Below are 22,695 nucleotides of genomic sequence, written 5' to 3'. Positions count from 1 at the left end.
AAATCCTGATGTCGTTGGTGCATGTTGACCACCATGGTACCTGCCAGAGTGGTATGGCCACAATGCAATCATCTATTAGGAACCAGTGTTTCAATGTTTCTGGGTTCCCCCGTTCAACCAGATGTCTCAGACCTTGCTGTAGTGGGTAGTTGCAAATCTTGCTTGATATCCTAGTGGTCTTTCCAACCAAATGAAGTTATTGTTAGCTACTTGCAATGGTTTTAGAATCGTGAAGGGCAAGGCCAAACCAACGGTCTGAAATAGGTATAAAACCTAAGGAAGAATATTTATCTTCAAAGTCGCCACCCTGCCAAGCCAGTAGGTTTTTCTTTGTCTATGTGAGCAAACAAGCTTAATTCATATTTACTGCATGATGTGGCCCAATTGAATCTCCAGGGTATGTGACAGACTTGGCATTACAATTCAGAGAGATCAGATCTTATAGTAACAATAGTTGTCTTTGCTGCTGAGACAGAATCAAAGCTTCTGACTCGGTTATATTAATTTTAAATCCTGATACTGTTCTGTGTCTCTGAATTTACTCCAACAGTGGAGGTAGCAATTGCTCGGGATGATCCAGGGTCATCATAAGATCTGTGAAAATTGTCAGGTTACACTTTTTTAACCTCCACTCCACACCCTTGATGTTCCATCTGCTCCCCACTGCTTTCGTCAACGGTCCCAGAGTTAGTGCAACGATAAGTGGGCTTAAGGGGCAGCCTTCTCTGGTACCCTCTAAATCCTCATGGGTGTTGACCAAACATCATGTAACTTTGTTGGAGGCCTGTAGAGAGGCATATCTTACTAATACCCATGTAAGAAAGTGTTTCCAAAGCTTATTCTACACAAAACCTCCGACACAAATGACCAGTCCACTATATCAAATCCTTTTTCTGCATCAAGTGAGTACAGTATGGTATTTGTCATTTTCTTTTGGCGCGTTCTATAATGTGAATGAGTTTTTTATAGTATTATCCCCACGTTGCCACTGAGGATTAAAACTAGACTGAACCAGGTCAGCCATATCCAGCATGAGTTTGATAAGGTGCACAGCTAATATAATTGTAAATATCTTGGAGTCCATGTTCAAAAGTGATATGGACCTGTATGAAGAGCAGATCTGCTGATCTTGGCTCTACTTAGGAAACACTATAATCACTACATCCCTCATCGAGGGAGTTACTGGGCTTATATTCCAGAAACTTAAAAACAAAACCTCACAAAAAAAAAAAAAAAGCCAGACCTGGACAAAAGACTGTCGTATACCCATCTGGCCCAGGCGCCGTGCATACTCTTAACTATTGCCATTATAACTTCCTCCACAGAGATAGGCTATTTGAGTGCTGCAATTTTATCCATGGGCAGGCTTGGTTTTAGATTGGTTTCAAAATAGGCTTCCATCTGTAATGCATTTCCCTCCTCTTTAGCGTAGAGAATTTTTCTTTTTTAGGGAAGACAAAAAGGTCCTAGATATTTTGATGTATTCTGTTATCTAATCACCTGTTGGGGAGAGTAAGACCGTTAACCTGTCCTTTGTTATACATGCTCCGAGTTGAGGCTAGTGGTTCCCCGGCCTTCTTATTAATTGAATAATAACTTTTGAGCTAATTCGTAGAAGGATATGCTCTGCTTTATCTATCGAAAGCCTTGAGGTGGACCCATAATGTTGAGAACCAACGCCACACCTTATTGGTCTTCTTTTTCTAGGCTAATGAGTTGCGATCCAATGTTTGCTGTCTTGGCAATCCTTACCTTTTTTAATGTGAGCAGTTTCGGATATAAATATTCCCCATATAATTGTTTTAAGAATATCCCATACCATGGCGGCAGGAGTCTCTGGGTGTGCATTCTCTATATGTTCCTTAATGGCAGTTGACAGCATTTCCTTTACAGTATGGTCATGGAGGAGGAAATCATTAAGTTGCCAGCAGTGGTCTGTAGTTGGGAATTTTGCAGGCCAGTACATGAGTGTTATCAGATATGGTTGACAATCCTACACCGATTGTATGCATACAGTTTTATGTATGAGGAAGTAGTAGGTGTAATCATATTAATCATCATGTATAGCACTGTGTGTTAATCAGCCCCACTTCCTCTAGCCATGCCCTAAATTACCCACTGGTTGCCCCACCCCATCATAAATGGAATGCCATCTATCATATCCGTTACTAAGTTACAACCCCCTTCTATAATAGCATCCCAATCTGCTGCTTTAAAAACTGTCGATAGGTTGGCTTTGAAGAAGTGTTATTGTCCAGAGCTAGGAGGGTAGATTGACAATATGGTATAGGTACAGCCCTCGACTTGTGCTACCACTCCTGACATTTTCCAGCCTCGTCTGCAAAGGATCATTTGAGCCCCAAGAGCTACTACATTAGAAAGCTACTCCCGCTGATTTGGATGTGTGTGAGCATAACAAATGATTGGGAAAAATCTAGATTTTAGTCTGGCCAAATCGGATTTCACAATGTAGGTCTATTGAACGAGGCATATATTCCATTTATCTTCTTTTAATAGGTTTAGTATTGTCTTTTTTTGTCAAACATTTGAGTCCCTTCTCATCTAAGCTAATTATCCTCCCTACCGATAAGTATATGCATCAGGCCTGTGAACACTTTGTTGGTTATCCCCCCACCTTAGCCTTTCCCTCTGCCACCAGAGACAGTCATTCTTCTGCTCTTGGGTGCACTAGGAATTGCTCTCAACTGTCTAAGTAAGGTGTTCTTGGGATGGTTTATCCCCCACCTGATAGGATCATTGAAAATGTTTCCCTTTTAGCCATGGGAAGCCCATCCTCAGCAGAACTGTTCTTCCCACCCTACAGTCCCCACTCAAACATAACTTTAAACTCATCTCCCCTAGACTAGTCCGTGGTCATCAAGTATCCCAAGAGTCCCATGAGGCTCCCCCCTGCTCTTCTAAGTAGGTCTTATGTGTGATACCCAGGAATAATTGACAGTACTTTGCACCAGAAACAGACTCAAAGTTTCCGATTTGCCTGTGGCATCGCCGATGTCCCCTAGGCATTCTGCTTCCTTCTTCTGGAACTTCTCCAATTCTTGTAGAGCATCTATTTTGTCTTTCTTGATCTCCAATGCTCCCTTGTCTGGCAGACCGGTTGCTGTGACGGCTCATTTGATGGACGTCAAGAGACTGATGTCTGTAAGACTCCAAAAATCGGTTAGCTTCGTCCAATGTTTTAACCAGGTGCATTCAGCCTTGTCATGTGAAGATGAGGCAGAAAGGGTGATCCCATAGGTATCAAATGTAGTTTTTTCAAATACAGTCAAATCCTCCTTTTTAATGTTGCAGCCACCAAGTCTTTAAAAGTCGTTACCTATTTGGGTAGCCCTCTCTATTTGGCAGATCAATTCTGCAACCAGTCAGTTGTGTTCTGGTCTGACAATATGGCTGTGGTGGAGTGCATTAATAAACAATGTCCAATGCGCAAAATTATTTTGTGGCTTCTGAAGGAGATTGAGTTGGCAAGCCCGAGGATGAATGTATTATTTAGGGCCAAGCATGTGCCAGGCATCTTGAACAACGCAGCTGATGCATTGTCTTGTTTCAAGGTGCAGGGTTTCAGGTTCCATCACCCAGCAGCAGCAGCTTCACCTACGTCATTCCCGGACCATCTGTGGCAGATTGGTGCCCCAGTTTACCAGACTTTGTGGCAGCCAGCTTATCCCCTAGGACAGTGGTTCCCAAACTTTTGTGACCCGTGGCTCCCTTGATCTAATTGGCAGTTGGCCGTGGCTCCCCTCCATTTTTTTACCGGTGGACGGGTGGGTTGGGATGTAAGCCCGACTTCGGGAGTACTTCCTGTTTTCCTTAAATTAATTGGGATGCAATGAAGGTATTTAATCATATTTGTAACAAAATAAAAAGATAACAGTTGTAAAAGGGGAAAAACAAACTTTTGTTTTATGCGCTGATACCTTTTCTCTCATCGAGAATGTAAATGCGTTGTGAACTCAGGCGTGGGAGACTGTATTGAAGCCAGTGACCATACTGATGTTTCAGTAATATTTGAATGCCTTCCCCTTTCAAGGACCATCCGAGAGTTCTACTGGGTTTGGTCTAGAATAGTTTAGAAAAATGACGAAGGCCCTGTCTGTAAACGCACATTTGAAGATGTTTTTTAAACAAAATACACTTTCGCCCTTAGTCTGCTTCTAGTGTTCATGCCTGCTTCCATCGTGCCCTCAGACTACCCTTCTGTCCGTGCCTGCCCCCATAGCCCTGACTACCCCTTCGGTCCATACCTGCCCCTGTGCACTCTGACTCATCAATAAATAAAGTAAAGTGCAGCATTCCAGACAACCAGTAAAGGTCAGAAAAGTTCACATATGCACAAAGCTCGCAACACCCATTGGACTCAGAGATTCAGCCCCTGACCTCGACCCCCCTCCTCCCCCTCCCCGTCGTGTGTGGCAGCCCAGGATGAGACGGCATCCCGGGTGCACACACAGCCGCACCCGAGCACTTGACAGGTCTTTTAAAGACCATTTACATGTTAATGAGGCCTTGCTAATTTTCACCCCTTCTAAGAGCCCCTGCAGCCCCACTATGCATGTTGCCCAAATCGTGCCGCGGCGTCCCTGGCAACTCTTAACGGCGCACCAGGGAGCCGCGGCGCACAGTTTGGGAACCACGGCCCTAGGACCAGGCGGGCTTACGAAGGGGCGTTCTGTGCTTACTGTGACTTCTTAAGGTGATGGGAGAATGGCTCTTGGTTTAACTGAGCCTCAATTATGGGTTTTTGGTGGCCCTGAAGAGTGAGGGGCATTTTGTGGCTGCATCGGGTGTCACATAGCAGCGATTTCCTTTTTTGCAAAGATGCTCGGGTACCCTGACAGGACCAGGTCCTTCCTAGTTCAGAGGACGGTGAAGGGTTGGGGCGCCTGGAAGATTTTACGCCAGATACCAGGCATCCCATTGACAGGGGCAAACTAACAGCAATATTGAAGTAATTGGGGGCAGTCTGTGGGTTCTTGAGGAAAGTCAGTCTGTTTAAGGCGGCATTTACCCTCACCTTTTTTGGTGCTTTCCAGGTGTGTGAACTGGTGGCCAGGAAAAAGAAGGACTTTAGGGGGGGATTGCAGTTTGCAGACGTCCATTGGTTGGATGGGTATGGCTCCTTGGAGATTAATATTCCCAGGTCCAAGACTGACAAAGCTGGGAGGGGCGACCACATCTTGCTAAAAAGAGCCCCAGATAATTCATGCTGCCCAGTTAAGAAACTGAAGGTGTTTTTGTCTGGCCACAGTCAGGGGGGGGTCTTACTGGTCCATGCTGATGGGACCCCCTGACCAGATACCAATTTTGCAGAATCCTTAACAGTGTCCTACAGGTGGAGGGCTACGATTCCTTGGAGTTTGGGTCTCGCTCCTTTAGGATTGGGGTGGTAACAGCGGCAGCAGTAATGGGGCTCCCAGGCGTAGCAGTGCAGAGGATTGTTAGATGGTCTTCGGATTGTTACAACCGTTATGTGATACTGCATAGGTTATGACTGTGGTACCAGATTCTTGATCCCACTTTCCTTCTGTCCCACATGTTCAGATTGTGGGTGTATTGAGTCACACAATTGTCTGGAAGTCTTGGCGGCCCCTGTCCACGCGGAGGTGACCAGGATCACAGATGTTCAGGTTCTAGGCCATTCCTAGGTCCGCCGTGCTAAGGAGAAATATCTTGCAGGCGACTTTGCAAACAGAGCGCTGCAAGCAGGTTACAGCCTGCAATTTCATGGCCAAGGGGGATTGCAGCTGGCCCAGCTGAGGACTGCTTTGGACATGATGATAACCAAGAGGGTCACGCACCCCAGTGTCATCATACTGTATTTGTGTGGCAACGACTTGGTGCATGTTGGACGTCTCCAGCTGTTGGAGAGGTTGATAACTGAACTGGGTTTCTGGCTCGAAAGTTCCAGCAGGCGGTCATGGCATGGTGACACATTATCCCAAGAGTGGAGGGGTGGTAAACCGATCTGTGCCATGAACCGTTCGGTAAAGCGAGTAAATAATAAAACTAGCAAAAAAAATGTGATCACCTAGATTGTGGTCGATCCCTCAGGGGAGTGTTTTCTTGCAGGATGGTGTGCACCTTTCTAAGGTTGGAAATTATATGTTCATTAAGAATATTTTGGCCTGGCTCGTGCATCACCCTTGGTAGAGGAGCGGTCCAATTTGGCAGGGGGAGGGGAGAAGGTAGTAGATGAACTATGCTGACCTATAGCAGGTAATGTCAATTAGGCAGTACCTTTCCTTACATTTACACGACAGCAGGGTCACCAGCCACCCACGTTGAAAGGATACAGGGATGTGGGGGTTGTGAGCGACTACTGGCACCTGGACCTTATGGCCAACCACCTGCGCATGTGCAATGGGCATGCCTAGCATTGGCCCTTGGGAGGGGGGGGAGGGAGAAGTGATGGGTCAGGGATGGGTATCCGGGCAGACGGGCTCCTTGCACAGGGCACACCCCGAGGGGGGATGTGATGGGGGTGGGTGGGGTACTCCCCCAAGGAAGTTCCCACCTCGTCATTGGGTGGAGAGGCTGGGCCTAGACCAAAGAGGTATCACAGGAATCTATTATGATCTCACTCGAGGCATAAGTTGGGATACCCAGGAACATGTCTAGATGGTGGTAGGACGATGATGTCTTGTGTCTCTGTTAAGGTTAGGCATGCATCACCTGGTGTAGATAATGATGTAAATATGAAGGGTTTACATATGCAAACGGGGAAATGAACTGTGATTTTGCTTTCAATAACGTTTGTAATAAAATACAGCCAGGGGATCGTGCGGGATCCTTGGACAGGTGGTCACTAGGAGAAATATGACAAAATTGTTTATGCAAACTCAAGTTTCACCACAGTACTGTCATATGGAGGTATCTTGTTCTACTTCCGGTAGATACGTGCATTTAAAATAAATAAATAAATAAAGAACAGCTCGTCCTCCCTTTCTTTGTGCTCCTATTGACAAATTAATCATCCCTTTATGTAAAACATTGCTACATAGGCTAACAAAAGGCAGAAAAATGTTGTCATGAATGTGTATTTCCATACAGTGACGCATATAGGTCATTACACCGATTAGTGCCTCCTGTATTTACCCGTTGGTAATTTTTTAATAAACCAAGAATATCATCTAAATAAAGGACACCTTTGTGGTTTTAAAGGGGCGGCTCCTCATTTAGGGCGGAGAAGCGTTGCCCCACTGCTTTCTCGCAGTGTGAGAAGCAGAAATATAAAATGATAATAACTACCATTTTATGTTTCTGCTTCTCGCACTGCAAGAAAATAGAAGGGTTTAGTTGGGGGGCAGGTCTGCTCTAGGGCAGGGGAGGAGTGGCTTGCCCACTGCCGAGGGCGCTGACTGCTTGGTCAGCCCTCTGGGGCCGCCCAAACCAGTCATGCGCACTCTGCCCTTTCTCCATGTAGGCTGCAAAGAAACCTACATGGAGAAAATGGCCTCCCATAGGCACGTGACTGGGTGCCGTCCCGACCTATCACAATGCTGCCATTGGCTTTGGGGAGGGAAGGGAGGCTGTGGGCTTCCTGCTCCTGCCAGAGGCAGGAGAGCAGGTCAGGAGCAGAGACGATGCAGGACCCAAGAAGGTAAGGTTATTTTATTTTTTTAATTAACCCCCCCATGCGACCCCCAGTGCGCCCCACCCGCGAGTCATGCCGGTCGCGACTGTTGGTTTATCCTAAGGCTTTTGTAACCAGCAAACTGGATCATAGCATTATCCAGAAAAAATATGAAATATCAAAGAACTCCCTCAGGTCAGGCACAGCCCGAGTCCACCCTGGTAGTACCATTTTACCAGGGTGGGGCGAGGTGGCAAATGATGAAGCATGTCACATAACTTGAGCGAGCTATCCTCGTCCAATTCTCGAAATTGCCTAGAAACTGGGAGTAAAGTAGGTAGCTGTAGCAGGGATGTCAGTACATCCTTCTTTATGTTTCACTAATTAGCCTACTGGGGTTATAGCGTAATCCAAGGATGCCACACCACTTTGTGGTTTGATAAGTAATTAAGGGCAGGCGTGAGCCCACCAATGCCCTTTATCTCTCCTCTTGTGTGATATAAATCTCTCAGATCTACCCATAGCCAGTCACATTCCTCTATGTTAAGCCTACTTCTGCTCCTCTTTAATAGTGACACCATAGAGTCCCTCTCAGGGGAATATACCACATGTTGTTTATTTCTCTATTGAGCAATAGAATCTGGATGGGCATGGGATAAAGTTACTCTTGGATGGTTTTTGATTAACCGTTAACTGCTTCATAAATATCAAAAAACGTTTCTGTTCATCGCCCACCCAGACATTTAAATTTTCTAGTGTGTTTTCTAATTTGCCCTTTAACTCAGTAGTCCTTCTATAGTCACACTGTGTCCTTTCTGTTTTTTTTGTCAAATTTGGATGAGAACCCATCATATCTTCAGGAACAGGTAGAGGACATACTTAAGCCAGGGAGAAGATCAGCAAACTATGATCACTAATGGGGCATCCACTACCTTCAAATTACCCAATAAATAGAAAGAAGAGCAGCCGACCACCACATAATCAAAAGTTGCACCTCCCCTTGAAGAGTTACCTGTGTATTGTGCAGGAAAGTCTGAAGGGATTCTCCCATTCGCAATCCAGTCATTACGTTTCAATTGATCAAATAGAAGCAACCCTCTCTTATCAGTTATTGGTTAGGAGCATAATTGGATATATTGCAATTTAGATCCCCTACCGAAACTACATGGGGAACCTGATCCTTCTCCTGATGGTTTTTGATAAAGGAAAAAAAAAAGTTATGCATTAGATCATCATAGGATGCATCAAGCAGAATATAAGAATTTACCTAATAAAAAAAAAAAGAGATGCACCGCGCTCTCTGCCAGGATGGAACAAAGTTACCGCCATAAATAAATCAGAGGAATCTCTGTAGCAGTCATACTTCATTTTAATCTATTGGACAGGAGAAATGCTATTCTCCCCATAGCGTGTCCCCTCCTAGAGGGTCTAACTTTACAGTCAAGAGTAAAATAATCGTCACACTGAAATTCCCTATCACACCATTTTCCTGGAGGCAGATCACTTCCGCTTTGAGGGAGCTTAGGAATTGCAGCTTCTCCCAACTATTCTTTATTCCTGCTGCATTCAAGGAGACAACCTTTAGCTCATTGCTAACTATGGAGCAGCAAAGAGCAATTTGTCACATATGCACTTTTTAGAACACCAGGCAACCAATGCCATCTTTTGAGTTTCATATGGTGCACTTCGGTCAAAGATTGTTATAGGTTCCCTGTATGCCACCTGTCTACCATTTTTTCTGCGGTGTACTTGCAGCCCCTGAACACCAACCATCTGAGCACCCCTAGGGGTGTATACGATCACCTGCCCACTCATTACCCTGGCATCAGTTAATGCTTGCCAAACCTCCCCGCACTAAAAAAAATTGAATTCTTCAAGAACTTGTGTGTCATCCTTGCTCAGGGGCTATGCCCCTGATTCTCTCTGTATCATTCAAATTTAAGTATATGTGCCCACGAAGCAAGCACAACTCAGGGGCAGTTCAGAGTTCACCACTAAAAGGTCCGTTTTAGTGCGTTTCCTCTGTAGTGGGCACCGTTTTAACTATATCAAGACAAGCTTTCATTGAGTGGGCCCTCTTCTCTAGCACCTTATAGATTTAACGAAGGGCTAAAATGAGCGCTAATGAGCATTTCCACTGGCGGTGTGTCTTAGTTTGGTGACGTCCTCTTGGTATGGAAATATCCCCTGCCTGGTATACAGGCTTGTGCCCTTGACAAGTGCCTACCTGCATATAAAACTCGTACCCCGACCATTTGGCCCTGGTGTCACTCTAATCTAGTGTGTGCTTGGAGGCCTTCGCTTGTCACTGAAAACAGGAGGTCCAGGACATGTCCTGTGCCCTGAGCGTGCCCTCGTAGGCGACAGTGAATACTGTTGCTGTGTTGGGTCTGTCTCATGAAGCAGTTGTGGAAGGATACGGATTCAAGAATTTTAGTTTGACTTGCCCTTTTTCTCTGCTTCAACTCAATCAATCATTTGTGAAGCGCGCTACTCACCCATGAGGGTCACAAGGCGCGGAGGGGGGTGTGTGGGGGGGAGCTGCTACTGCTCTAACAGCCAGGTCTTGAGAAGTCTCCTGAAGGTCAGCAGGCCCTGGGTCAAAGAGTGTGCAATCCCTCTCGTATAGAGTTCCAGAGTTACGCGAAACCCCGAACCCTGGCACTGTCAAGTACATGTAGAATGAGATGCTAGTAGGACTTTGTATGTGGGCTGTGTGCCAAAGCAAGTGGGATCCCTTTCGGCACAAGACAGGAGGAGAGGACAGTGGAAGTGTAACGCCTGCATTCCAGTGGCGAGAGGAAGGAGACCCAGACACTGAAGTGACTAGGATAGAGACAGGGCGGCCTTTAGAAATTCCATGGACACCTCATTAGCGCGGGACTGTTAATGAGGTCTTCCTAAGCAGGGATGCGCACTGCTATTTAGGGGTGAAGGGTGAGACTGCAGCGACCAGAGCAGGCTGCTGTCAAGGGGTTAAACACGCCTCCGTAATACTAGTGGAAGGAAGGAAGAGTGCAAACCTTCCCCCGATAGCCCCGAGCGGACAGAGGGGCTGAGACTGACCTCCACATGGGGAAGAGGGAACTCCTGCGCGACAGACGGAATTTAAGTCAGGGTTAAAAAAATAAACACTGCAGAGCATCTCCACAGTTGGAGAGCCTTGTTTATTTAGGAAATGGAGACCCGAAACCCTTGAAATATACACTCTCCTTCCTTCCTGGGCGAGAAGGGTCTCTGAACTTTGCTCCACTTAAAAAGAGGCGCTCCACAGACACCTTCAATCACCAGGGCACCCATAAATATAGCATCAAAGCTGGCCAATCCACTAGGCATCCCATTATATTCAGCAACACACCCGGGCCTCCCGTAACATTCGACACCTAGCAATCCTAAAGGCATCCCATAATATTCGAGCATAGCTCGTACTTCTGCTCCTAGCATCGCTTAATACCGCTCAGCATTCATTACATACCCTCCCGCTCCCTCCGACAGACCGCAGTACTAGAACATCACAAACACCCTAAAACCCTGGGGCGTCCCAAAATAATCGTGACCTCCTCCCGGCTTCCCAGAACACACGCCTCAAGTCCCACCGGCATCCTATAACACTCTGAGCATCAGATACCCTTTAAATGCCCTAGGCATCCCTTAATGCTCTGCACCACATACTGGCGCCCCATAACATTTGGCACCTTGAAGCCTTTAAATACATCGAAAGGCACCCCATAATATTCCGAACAACCCCAGCCCTGATCCTATGGACATTGCAGAGTAAACAGTCGCACATTCCCGTCCACCCCTCTGAGCACCACATACTCAGTCCTCGCAGAGGCCCTGAACATTAGAGCGTCGCGTGCTCAGTGCGTCGCAGAATCCTGCGCAGCGCGCTCTTCCAGCCTACCGGGAATACCAGTTCCATTCTACTCCAAATGCCATTCCCTTCTCTTCCTCCTTGTATCCTGGAGCACCACCGCCTTCCAGTTCTCCCACCATTCCATATCCCTCACAACTAATGTTCCAAAACGCGCCCGTGTCACAGGGCGCAGCATCCTTGGTTCAGTTTTCACTTCAGCACTCAATGTATGGGAACACTTGCACCCATTGAGTTTCACTGAGATGAACTCGGACTACAACTCCCAGAAGCCATTGCTATTTTACATTACTCGAAGCGGCATTGAGTCGCACTGGGCGCACACATCCTCCAGTGGCAGGCGGGACAAAGGCAGAGGGCCCTCTCCAGACGTAAGTACTGCCCGCCCCGAGTATCTTACCTGGGACTCCTGCGGCCTGGGTACGGCCTCGGTTGTAAATGGCTCCGGCGATCTGGTTCAGCGGGAACGTGGTGCTTCCTGGGGCTGCCACTTGTGTTCCAGGCTTGACGTTTCCTCCCTCGTGAACTGGTCATCGGTGCTTTATTTTCACGCGGGTCTGTTACGGGACAGAATGAACTTCACGTGCTGCGTTGCTCTTCTCAGTCCTACTGAATGTGATGAACGCTGGGTCCAGCTCGGGAGAGAACCAGCCCAAAGGCCGGCCTAGGTATGGGGTTTGTAATGGGAAGGGGCCCTGATACTAACCCTATGTCAGAGTTCAGCAGGTGCTCCCAGGGAAGCAGCGCCCGGACAGACCCGCTTCTAGGCGCAGCGAACAGGGGGAGGAGATTTGGGGGTGGATTAGGGGGAAACATTAACCCTTTCTATCACCCCCCTCATTTGCTCATTAAGGCCCTGTTAAAGTCATCAGCGCAACCCCGCCCACAGCCCTCTGCGGCTGATTGAGCGGTAATTGGAGGCTTAAAAAGCTTTTCAAAGGGGACCCTGATCCCTCTCCCCAGGGCACAGATTAAACCAGAGCATCGGTTTCCGTTCAGAGGCTTCCCAGAATGCGATCAAGTGTCTCGCCCAGTGGGGCGCCCAAAAGCTTCTGCACCCAGTCAGGAGGGGGACATTATATATCTGTTCTTACTTCAGTTACTTGGGCGCCCCCCTCACCCAGGATTGTACAGTACGCATTTAGTGTCAATCATTTAAGAGTGTTGTTTGGAACCGCCTCCCGATGCTGCAGGCATTATTGGCGGAGTTAAAGGTACTTCAGTTTTATTACAAACATAGACATGTGTAATGAAAAGGGTGACTGTTCCATTCATTTTAACGAGAACCGTCAGTGGTGGTGTTAAATGGCAAGGTCTTCTTTACCCAGCCGCGAGTCTAGGATTTTAGGGCCAGTTTACTAAACCATATTGTTGTTGAGCAGTGCATTACTAAGAGTTTGTGGCCACAAAATGATGTTGGTCCATGCAGTAAGGCACTTTTGTGGGCTCGAGAAGATTTTTAGTCTTTGAAAACACATTTTGAGAATCATTTGGGGGCGTGAAAGGAGCATCATTCCGTAATGCGACTTCCAATGATAGTTACCATTGACAAGTTACGACTCAATGGGTTGGTGAAAACAAAGGCGTCCCAGGGAACAGTTTCCACTATTATGAATCATGTTGGGTATCCTTGTGGAGAAGTTGACCCTGGACCACTACCTGCTCCACCCACTGTGTTCCCAGATGGGAATCCTTATGTTTTTGTATTTTTTTTAAAGCTGTACCTTTCCCTTTAATGGGTACTGGCCGCGTTATAAAAACAATTCCCTTTGGAAAAGCAAATGTAAAGATGGTAGTCTGCTTGCTGTCCCTTTCAGGCCACCACCTCTCCATTCACAGGGGTCGTACATTGCGACCTGCCTGATTAATATTCATTAGGCAAGTCATTTGTGCGGCCCCCTCAAAATGTGCAATTTGTGATGCCACCAATTGGTATATAGAATGCCACATGAACTACCTACCTATTTTCAAACCAGTTAGTGTGTGAATTGCATATCCTAGTTTGTAAATGGCTCTTAATACACTGGGTCCCAGTGTGGAATAACCCAAACCGAATCTCTATGGATGCCCACTACTGCTGGATACTTAGTTCTTTGCATCGTGCAGTCGTTGTGTCACAGATGTTTGTGACTTTCTGTCTAATGAGTTCAGTTGTATTTGTGGTGCATGTGTCTTTTTAAGTAGTTAGTGCTTTACACCCCGGTAGCAGCAGTGCAAGCTTCCTTTAGACATAAAACACATCTATTGCTTGACAGTAGCATGTCTAGCTTCCCTCACACAGGGAGGTGGTCAGCAATGAATGGAAGCCTTTTGTCTGGGCCCTAGAGCAATCCTTGATTATCAGGGCCAAAATGGAAACCAAATTGCCACTGGAGAAACATTTCCAATTTGTCCCACAGTGAACCGTTTGAGTGAACTCAGCAAGCTAATCTAGTTCTGTCCAGGTAGCAGGGCTTTAAGTGGGCCGGGTTTCACCGGGTCTGAGCATCAGCAGTTTTTTTAAGGAGGCCTCGAAACGGGTCTCTATCGGGCTCTGTTTTGTACCCTGGCACAGGCGGTCCGTATTTTTTTCGAACGTTATAGGGGAAGGGAAATCCTTTAAAGAGAGTCATTTTCTCTCTCGATTTCCCTTCTCTTTTTGAAACTCAGGAACAGCAACATTGTCGTGGTGTCACCAGGGCTTTAAGTGGAAGCTTTTTCAATATTAATACAACTCATAGTTGCTGCTTATTTATCTTACGCAACTAACAACCATTGACAAAGTCAATAGTCCTGACTTGAGGTATGATGTTACTTGTTGTATCATATATCCTGAAAGCAATGACAGAAACACCAAAATACCAGTCGGGTGGCACACTATGCTAAGCACAAATTTTTAGCTTACTTGTTTTTAAGCCACGCCCTTATTTACATTGGCCACGCCCCCTTAAGAGACCCCCCAGTTTTGTCATCCCACTTAAAGCCCTGCCAGGAAGTTTGGGCAATATTAAATTGTAGACAAATGGGCTGGACCTGTGTAATGTGCAGTTTACACTCTGACTTTTTCAGCGACATGGGCTAAAATCCTTTGGACTCGCAGGCAGTTCTGAAGGGGTACTGATAAAACATTCCACAACTTTAGGTTCTCCAAAAGTGTGCGGGGTAATATTTCTTCAGAGCACATATGTGGGCTGACTTAGTATATGGTGCACACTTATTTAAGTGAAGCACTTTGCACTAAACCAATCAACCCATATGGTGATTTTAGTGGTCTTATGCAGCCATAGAAAGCTCTCTAAGTGGTAGCTATGGAGAGCAGCCTTCATATGGCCAGGTATTGCAGAGTCCGCTTCTCCCAAGATGACATTCCTTCCCCATCAATGGCCCCTTGGGAACCCCAAACCAACCCCACTTTTCCCAGAGGCATAGAATTTTTTAATATTTACAATACGCAGAAAAAAAAACCTCCTTCAGTACTAAAACTAAATTATGTAAATGTTGTTTTCTGCGTACCCTGAATGAGCCTACAAGCAAGGTCAGGACTGGTCCAGCTATATGCTAGGTCCACCCCGCTTACCAGAGTGACCTTGCACAGGAGGCCCTGTTGCCCAGAAGATCACTTCTCTTGGGCACCCCCACACCCTCAAATACTACCTCCAAGGAACTGTGCATTATGCAAACTTGACGAACATGCGCCTGTGCGGGGATTGGCCCAAAGGCCTGCCAGAAGCGGAACTTCCCACCCGCACCCTCCAGCCTACAGGTCATAAACTGCCCCTGGAGTTCTATGAGAGACCACTGTCCCCCTCAGGCGTCCCCATTAACAATGGTGATGCCTACTAAAGATGGTAAAAATGCCCACCAATCATGACCTTACCGCCACAGGACAGGATAGTTGACCAACTATCTGCCTCCCCCCTCACCTCAGAGACGCTCGAAGGACATGCCCTGTGTCTCATCCCTGCCAATCATGCTAGAAAGTTCTCTATGAACATTGCATTGCCCAGTTTTGAGAGGTGAACTCCATCCTGCAGAAAAACCCTCTCCCCCTGGATGCACCCATGCGCAATGGTTTGAAGCCTTGGAGTCCTAAACAACTTATCAATCCTTTTATTAATTCTTTTAACTGAGTGGTTCAAAGCCCAAACTGACTCACCCCGCCATTGGAACCTGGGAATGATGTGGGACCATGCCATTACCGCCTGGGGGCACTTCTTTCCCAACCATCCTATCCCTGTGATCAGTGCCTCAACTACGCCCTTCCTGCTCAAATGCGCCAGGTCATTGCCCCCAGATGCACAATTACCATGGCGGGGGCATGTGAGTCTTAGCTAGCAGAACCCCCCACCGGGGTGCAAACCTCCTTGCCCATGCAATGATACATAGAAACCTGCCTCACGGGCCCTGTCTTCATAGATGCCTGTGAAAAAATGATGTTTCAACCTGTTCATGGCCAAATGACCTACTATCCAAACTTCTATTCGACCTGGCCGCCCCCAGGTGGGGACCTGGATTGGGCAAGGCTCTGGCAATCAGCACATGATGGTAAGCTTCCTTCCTGCGGCACAGGACATGCAAACTGTGAAAACAGAAACACTGTCATTAGACATAACATACGTCAGAGTATGTGTAAACGCACATATCGATTGTAACAATCAGAAGACCAACGACCGATCCACTGTACCTCCTGCCTGACAGGCCTCTAGCCATGGCCTCAGTGGCTGCCCCAATCCTAAAAGAATGGGTACCGAATTGAGATGGATCCAAACCTGCTGCCCCAAGTGCCAATGCCGAACCTTGCCAAACTGAAATTTTGTAAGTGGGGTGCCATCTTCGTGAATTAAAAGTGGACCCTGTGGTCTGTAGGCCAAAAAAGACTCTTAAGTTGCCCACTGGAAAGCATGCGCTTCCTTGAGCTTTGGGCAGAATGACATGGTCTCCCCTACCCTTTTGGTCTGTTTTGGATCCTGGGATTGATAAAAAATAGTGAGCCCCCTTGCACTTGAGCATGGCCAAATTGGAGCCCCGCGTGCCAGTCTTGCTTGTTACGCGCTACCAGCTCTCCAACCCTGAAAGCGCTGTAGAAGGCCAGGGAAAAAGCCGCCCTGAAAAGATGAACCTCCCTGGTGGATCTACATACCATCCCTAGTGCCCCCAATACGGCTGACAATGTGTCAATGCTAATCGGGCGCCGGACATCAGGCTAGGGACCTTGCAAATGCTGCCACCCCTTCAGAGCCCTTTGCACTATGAAAGTGCTGGTGGGATCGTTATGACCCCACATTTTTGAGAAAAAGATATCGCCACCATGTGGCGTCTAGTAAACGCTGAGGAACACCCCCATCCCTGTTATATTATGTTATGTTAACGTGGCTTGTATAGCAGGCAGCTGCCCCAGCAAAGGGGCGTCCCGGCGCTTTCAGCTACAAGGTGAAAGATGCACAATAATCAGAAACATAGTGACAGCCAGAAGTACCATAAGTTAGGCTAATGGGAAGAGGAAAGTCTTGACAGCTTTTCTAAAGGCAAGTAAACAATCAATACCACGGATCTACTCCGGCAAGGAGTTCCACAGCCTAGCTGCCAGATAGCGGAATGAACGCCCTCCCGCCCGGCTGCGCTTAACCCGAGGGAAAGTGACCAACTGCCAGTCCGCCGACCGCAACCTGCGTGTGGGAACATACAAAGTGAGCAGATTGCTCAACAGGCTGGGATGGGCTGATTTCACGATTTTAACCGATAGGCACAGTGCCTTAAATTGAATCCTACACTCCATAGGAAGCCAGTGCAGTTTCCGGAAAGTGTCAGCAGCAGAGCAGAATCGTGGAAGACCTACAAGCGCTCTTGCTGCGGCATTTTGGACGCGTTGTAACCATTATATTTCGGTCTTATTAGCCCCAAGTAAAAGAGAGCTGGCATAATCAAGGCCTGAAAGAATAGTAGCCTGCATAATCAGCTGACGTGTAGTGGGATAAAAAAATTTCAAAAGGGGCTTAAAACCCCGCAACAGGCCGAAACAGGTGCCGGCGACTTTCCTAGTGTGGTCCCGGAAGCTAAGGGAAGCATCCATCCAGACCCCAAGGTTTTTGACCAGAGTCTTAGGCATAGGAACCGCGCCCAGAACAGTTGGCCACCACTGCTCGTTCCAGATATTAATGTTCTTCCCTACCAACAAAACCTCGGTTTTGTTGGCATTAAGTTGCAAACAGTTAGAAGCCATCCAACGAGCCACAGCCGCCATCCCATCTCTAAACCTAGAGGCATTAGGAGAAAAACCTTCCACCAAGGTGACAACCAACTGCGTATCGTCGGCATATGAGACCATAACAAGGTCCCATTGCCTGGAGACCGCAGCCAAAGGTTGGGCATAAAGATTTAACAAAGCCGGGCTCAGGGCTGAGCCCTGGGGAACTCCCTGATCAATGGGGTGGGCTTGGGAGAGAAACGGAGGAGCGGACACTCTGAAAGATCTCTCGGTCAAAAAATATCTGAACCATTCCAGGGCTGACCCGATCACTCCAGCTTCCTCAAGCCGCTGTAGCAAGATGTTATGTGAGACCGTGTCAAAGGCGGCACTAAGGTCTAACAAAATAAGTGCCGCACTTTGACCGTCATCGAGAATGGACTGCAGATGCTCAAAGGTAGCCAAGAGGGCGGTCTCCGTACTGTGTCCTGGTCGAAACCCATTCTGAGAAACATCCAGAATATCATTGGATTGCAGGAATTGGGTGAGCACGTTGTTAACATGAGCCTCTGCGACCTTTGCCGCCCAAGGGAGCAGGGAAATAGGCCTGAAATGTTCCGGCTTGGATGGGTCCAATGTAGGTTTTTCAAGAATGGGGGACACACAAGCCTGTTTCCAGAGAGCAGGTACAATAGCAGTGGAGAAGGAGGCATTGATTATATTACGGAGAGGGGCCTGAAAGATGGAAAAGGACTCTCTAAATTGAGAAGGCCTCAGAGGGTCAGCAGGTGAGCCAGTTTTAATGTTACCACTCAGCCGAGTGAGCTCCTCCTTCGACAGATGAGGAATGGCTGACAACGTCTGCCTCGGTCCAACGTCTGGGGGCACTGAGATAGAGCAGGAGGGGGCTGAAGGGAACGACTGATAGATGGCACGCACCTTTTCTACAAAAAAGGTGGCTCAATCATCACACTGCTGTGCCGAAGATATAGCAGGCATCGAGGCCTTCTTAGACCTGAGATCTTTAAGGATCTTAAAGATACATTTTGCTGGGTTAGGACTCAGCTTGATTTGACTCGAGTAGTAGTCAGCTCGAGATTTACAGATAGCTTAACGGTACTGTTTGATGGTGGCGAGATAGCACCATTTTTTCTCAGGATCATAGTCCCTTCTCCACTCTCGTTCGGCTTTTTTACATATTTTCCTCAATACACTCAAGGAGTCTGTGTACCAGGGACTAGTAGTGGAAGATCGCCACTTGAACCATTTAGCAGGGATCAAGGAGTCAAGACCGTGTTTTATCCAGTCACAGAATAAGCCATAGTCAGATTTTGAGTCGGATAAAGGGCCCAGAGGGTTCCTGCGTAGAAAGTCGTGGAACTCCTCAATTTTCAATTTACGCCAAGGACGTTTGAGAACAAGTTTTTCAGAATCGTTGAAACAAGGTTCTGTGAGCGGAACAGACATGGCAACCAAGGCATGGTCAGTCCAGCCCATAGGAGAAGGTGTTATCACCTTAAAAAGCTGGATATTATACAATATAGGGTCCAGCAAATGCCCTGCAATGTGGGTGGGACCGGATATAAGTTGATTTAGCTGAAAAGCCGCCATGTCGGCAATAAAACTTCGAATTTCACTGTCGTGGGTTAAGTCAAGATGTAGGTTCAGATGCCCAAAAATACTAAAATTGGCCGGGCCCACAACAAGCGAGCTAACTCTTTCCAGGAGCGCATTTTAAACTTGGCAGGAGACCTGAGAGGGTAAGGTGAGGGCTCACAGAGATCCTAAAACGGGCACATTCGCAGCCTTCAATGGGTTCCTTGATGAACAAGCAAGAGTAACAAGATTTAAAAATAACTGCAATGCCCCCTCCTCTGGATTCCCTATTGACCATGCAAATAGAGTATCCGGTAGATAAAGCTAGGTTGGGCTCCGTTACCATATCCTCGCTTAGCCAGGTTTCACACAAGAAAAACACATCAGGGACTTCCTCCATGACAAGATTGTGAATTTCCAGGTAATGTTTAGCCAGCGACCTCACATTAAGCTGCATAATTTTCAGCCAAGTCTGAGGCTGGGCGCCCGGAGTACATGATATAAGTGCAGGGGTAGGTATAGCGTAACAACAGGCCGGACAGCTGGCAGAATCTTCCCCTAAGTTAAATAAAATTCCTCCACAGCAGATTGATCCAAGTTGATAGCCAGGAGTTCTTCCCTAATGTAAGAGTGCAGACGGAGCTGCTTCCGGCCAGGGGTTCTGGCGAGAGGCGACGTACTGGCACGGACGGGCGCAGACGGGCAGGCGGGCTCCCGCACCATAGCCCCCTTAAGAAGGAGAGTTCAACAGCTAGACCGCCGACCAAGATGGTGGCTAGCCGGAAGTGAGCACTGCGCCGAAAGCGTTCAAGACGCCCTCCACATCAATCAGCCTAAATGGCTGCGGTGGACCGGGGCGTTTTGAGCAAAGTATCAAAGTATGCAAGGTGAGGCAAAAATAGCTTCTGACAAATTGGATTAAAATTTATAAATGCAGGCAAACATGACGCGAAAATGCAAGCGATAAGACAAGAGGTTACAGGTTAAAAATACTGGCAAAGTTACACACACCTCACTAGTAGCAGCAGGAGCACGTCCGAGCACCCGATTAAGTACTCGGGATGCTGGGAAGTGTTCAACAGCTAGACCGCCGACCAAGATGGCGGCTAGCCGGAAGTGAGAACTGCACCGAAAGCGTTCAAGACGCCCTCCACATCAATCAGCCTAAATGGCTGCGGTGGACCGGGGCGTTTTGAGAAAAGTATCAAAGTAGGCAAGGTGAGGCAAAAATAGCTTCTGACAAATTGGATTAAAATTTATAAATGCAGGCAAACATGACACGAAAATGCAAGCGATAAGGCATGAGGTTACAGGTTAAAAATACTGGAGATGGTTAGTACCACCAAGATGGGAAACAACTCTAAAAACCCAATGTTACCTGTCAGACCAGACTCTGCCCACCAGGCTGGCCAGCACTGTGCTGCCCAGCGTTGTGCTGCCCACTCCAGGCCTAGAATGGCTCCAAACCCCTCACTTCCTGCAGCGTCTGTCATTCGGCCATGCTCCCCGGCTAGACCTGCCGGGACCTGGCCACATCACAGTGCCATTGAAATTACGCAGAAATGCCATCCAAATTTGCATATCATGTCTAACCTTGCTGGACAACCGACTGCAGTGGTGCTTTTCTTTAAAATCTGACATTGCCTGTGCAATGGAATGTGAGAATGGGCGGGCCATGGGGATAATTTTTAGCGCAAATTGGAGCTGTCCCACCGTTTTTCTTATAGCTGGTGCAAGGTGACCTTTTCTTTGCCCAGGCACTCCTGTAACGCTAAGGTGAAAGGTCAAGAAATCAAAACCCCCTTTTGCTAGTATATTAAACATTCCGACTTTTTAACAAATGATCTGTTACACACTGGTGCCCCTTTAATGACATGAGATAATTGTCTATTGTGTTCTTCCGCTGTGTTGTTTGTCTAATGAAGGTTAATTGCTTGTTTATTTTACGTGATTTGTCTAATGAAATGTTTTTCATGCCTTTTTAAATTGTATGCAACAAATTGTTGCTTTTAGGAATGAAACTGTTTGTATTGTGTTTTTAAAGAATTTACAATAAATTACTGAAAGAAATTTGGCACACAATGAGTATATATACTAATTTTTAATTTCAATTTATGTTTTGGTGATATTGTTTGATCATTGGAATGTACGTATGAGGGTGAAGTGATTTATCTTGCTAAAGGGGATTTTGATATCTTGACCTTGGTCTCCTTGGTGCCCCACCTCTTTTTGTACTAAAGGGCCCCTCTCTTTAATTGAGATATGCTAAGGTGAAAGCCATCACTTTGCCATGTGGGAGTCGTGATACCCGGTTCACAGGATCCAATTTTATGCCCCAAAACTCAATTTTTGTAGTCAGCCCCACTGTCTTTCCTGTTGCTAGGGGGACCCCGAATTGGCGCATGAGTTATCAAAAGGCTCTTAGGGCTCTGCCATACTCCTGTGACCCTGGGGCACCAAAAAGAAGGAAATCATCTAAGTACTACAGCACCCTTCGATGCCCAGTCATCTTCTTGAAAACCCATTCAAGAAAGGAGCGACATTTCTCAAAGTAGGAGCAAGAGCACTCCATGTGCATGCACTTGACCATGTAATATCTCCCATCCAGTTGAAAACCTAACAAATGGAAATCCCATGGGTGCACTTGCAGTAGGCAGAATGCTGATTCGATGTCAGACTTTGCTACTAACGTGCCTGGTCTCAGCCTCTGCAGCATTTCTATCGCCTGATCCAGAGATGCATATTTCACAGTGCACAGGGCCCCATCAATAGCATCATTCAGTGATTGGCCCCTAGGAGCAGAGAAGTTATGAATTAGGCAGAACTCTCTCCCTCAGCGGTGAACAAACAAAACCTTCCACCGGTACAGTATCAAATGGGCCATCTACCCTCCCCAACCGCAACTCCTTCACAACTTTGGCTACCGCTGCCGCCTTGTTGTACCTTACTGATTGTGGCAGTAAGATACCCCTATGTAGCCAGGTGCAGGAATCCTAAAACCATTCTTGAAGCCTTCCAAAACAATATGGGCTGTGTTTGGGCAACTATATTTATTCAACCATGGTATCAAAGCCGTTGTCCTTATCACGGTGTGAGCCTTGGTGAGGAGTAAATCCTCATTCTTGCTTTTTACCTCCTTTTTCCCTTGACTTTTTATAGCATTTTGATTCAGGGTGTGAGGTGAGGCCACAGAAGGAACATGCATGCTTAAATCTGCATGAGCCCGGGGGCCTGGTGCAGGTTCACCTATTGAAATCCCAGCAAGCCCGCCTTCTGCCGCCCCCCCAACCGTGTTAGCAAATGAGCCCACTCGAAAGGACTGCCCTCGTATATTATCTTGATTCACAGTTTGATTCACAGTTTTCATGTGACACAGCCACATGATGACGTCAATCTTATCCCAGGTTAAGGCAGGGTCAGTTGCTATCGCCCTCCTGAACTCCTTGGCATATTCTTTCCATCCCACTC

General features: G+C 47.1%; 1 protein-coding gene and 1 non-coding gene across 2 annotated transcripts in view; both read right to left on the bottom strand.

Moving 5' to 3' along the window:
- Positions 1–12,258, bottom strand: part of NOTUM (notum, palmitoleoyl-protein carboxylesterase) — a 155,273-nt gene extending 143,015 nt beyond the window's left edge. Inside the window, exon 1 of the mRNA XM_078653789.1 lies at positions 11,869–12,258. The gene's annotated coding sequence lies outside the window, so the exon portion shown is untranslated. The remainder of the gene's footprint in view (positions 1–11,868) is intronic.
- Positions 9,452–9,561, bottom strand: LOC144771215 (U6 spliceosomal RNA). The gene has a single exon (XR_013599171.1). It is a non-coding gene; the product is annotated as a U6 spliceosomal RNA (small nuclear RNA).
- Positions 12,259–22,695: the final 10,437 nt, after the last annotated feature.

The sequence above is a fragment of the Lissotriton helveticus genome, chromosome 7 (genome assembly GCF_964261635.1).
Source record: "Lissotriton helveticus chromosome 7, aLisHel1.1, whole genome shotgun sequence".
Classification (NCBI taxonomy): Eukaryota; Metazoa; Chordata; class Amphibia; order Caudata; family Salamandridae; genus Lissotriton; species Lissotriton helveticus.
The sequence above is the reverse complement of the archived record's forward strand: the minus strand, read 5'-3'. Positions and strand labels throughout refer to the sequence as shown.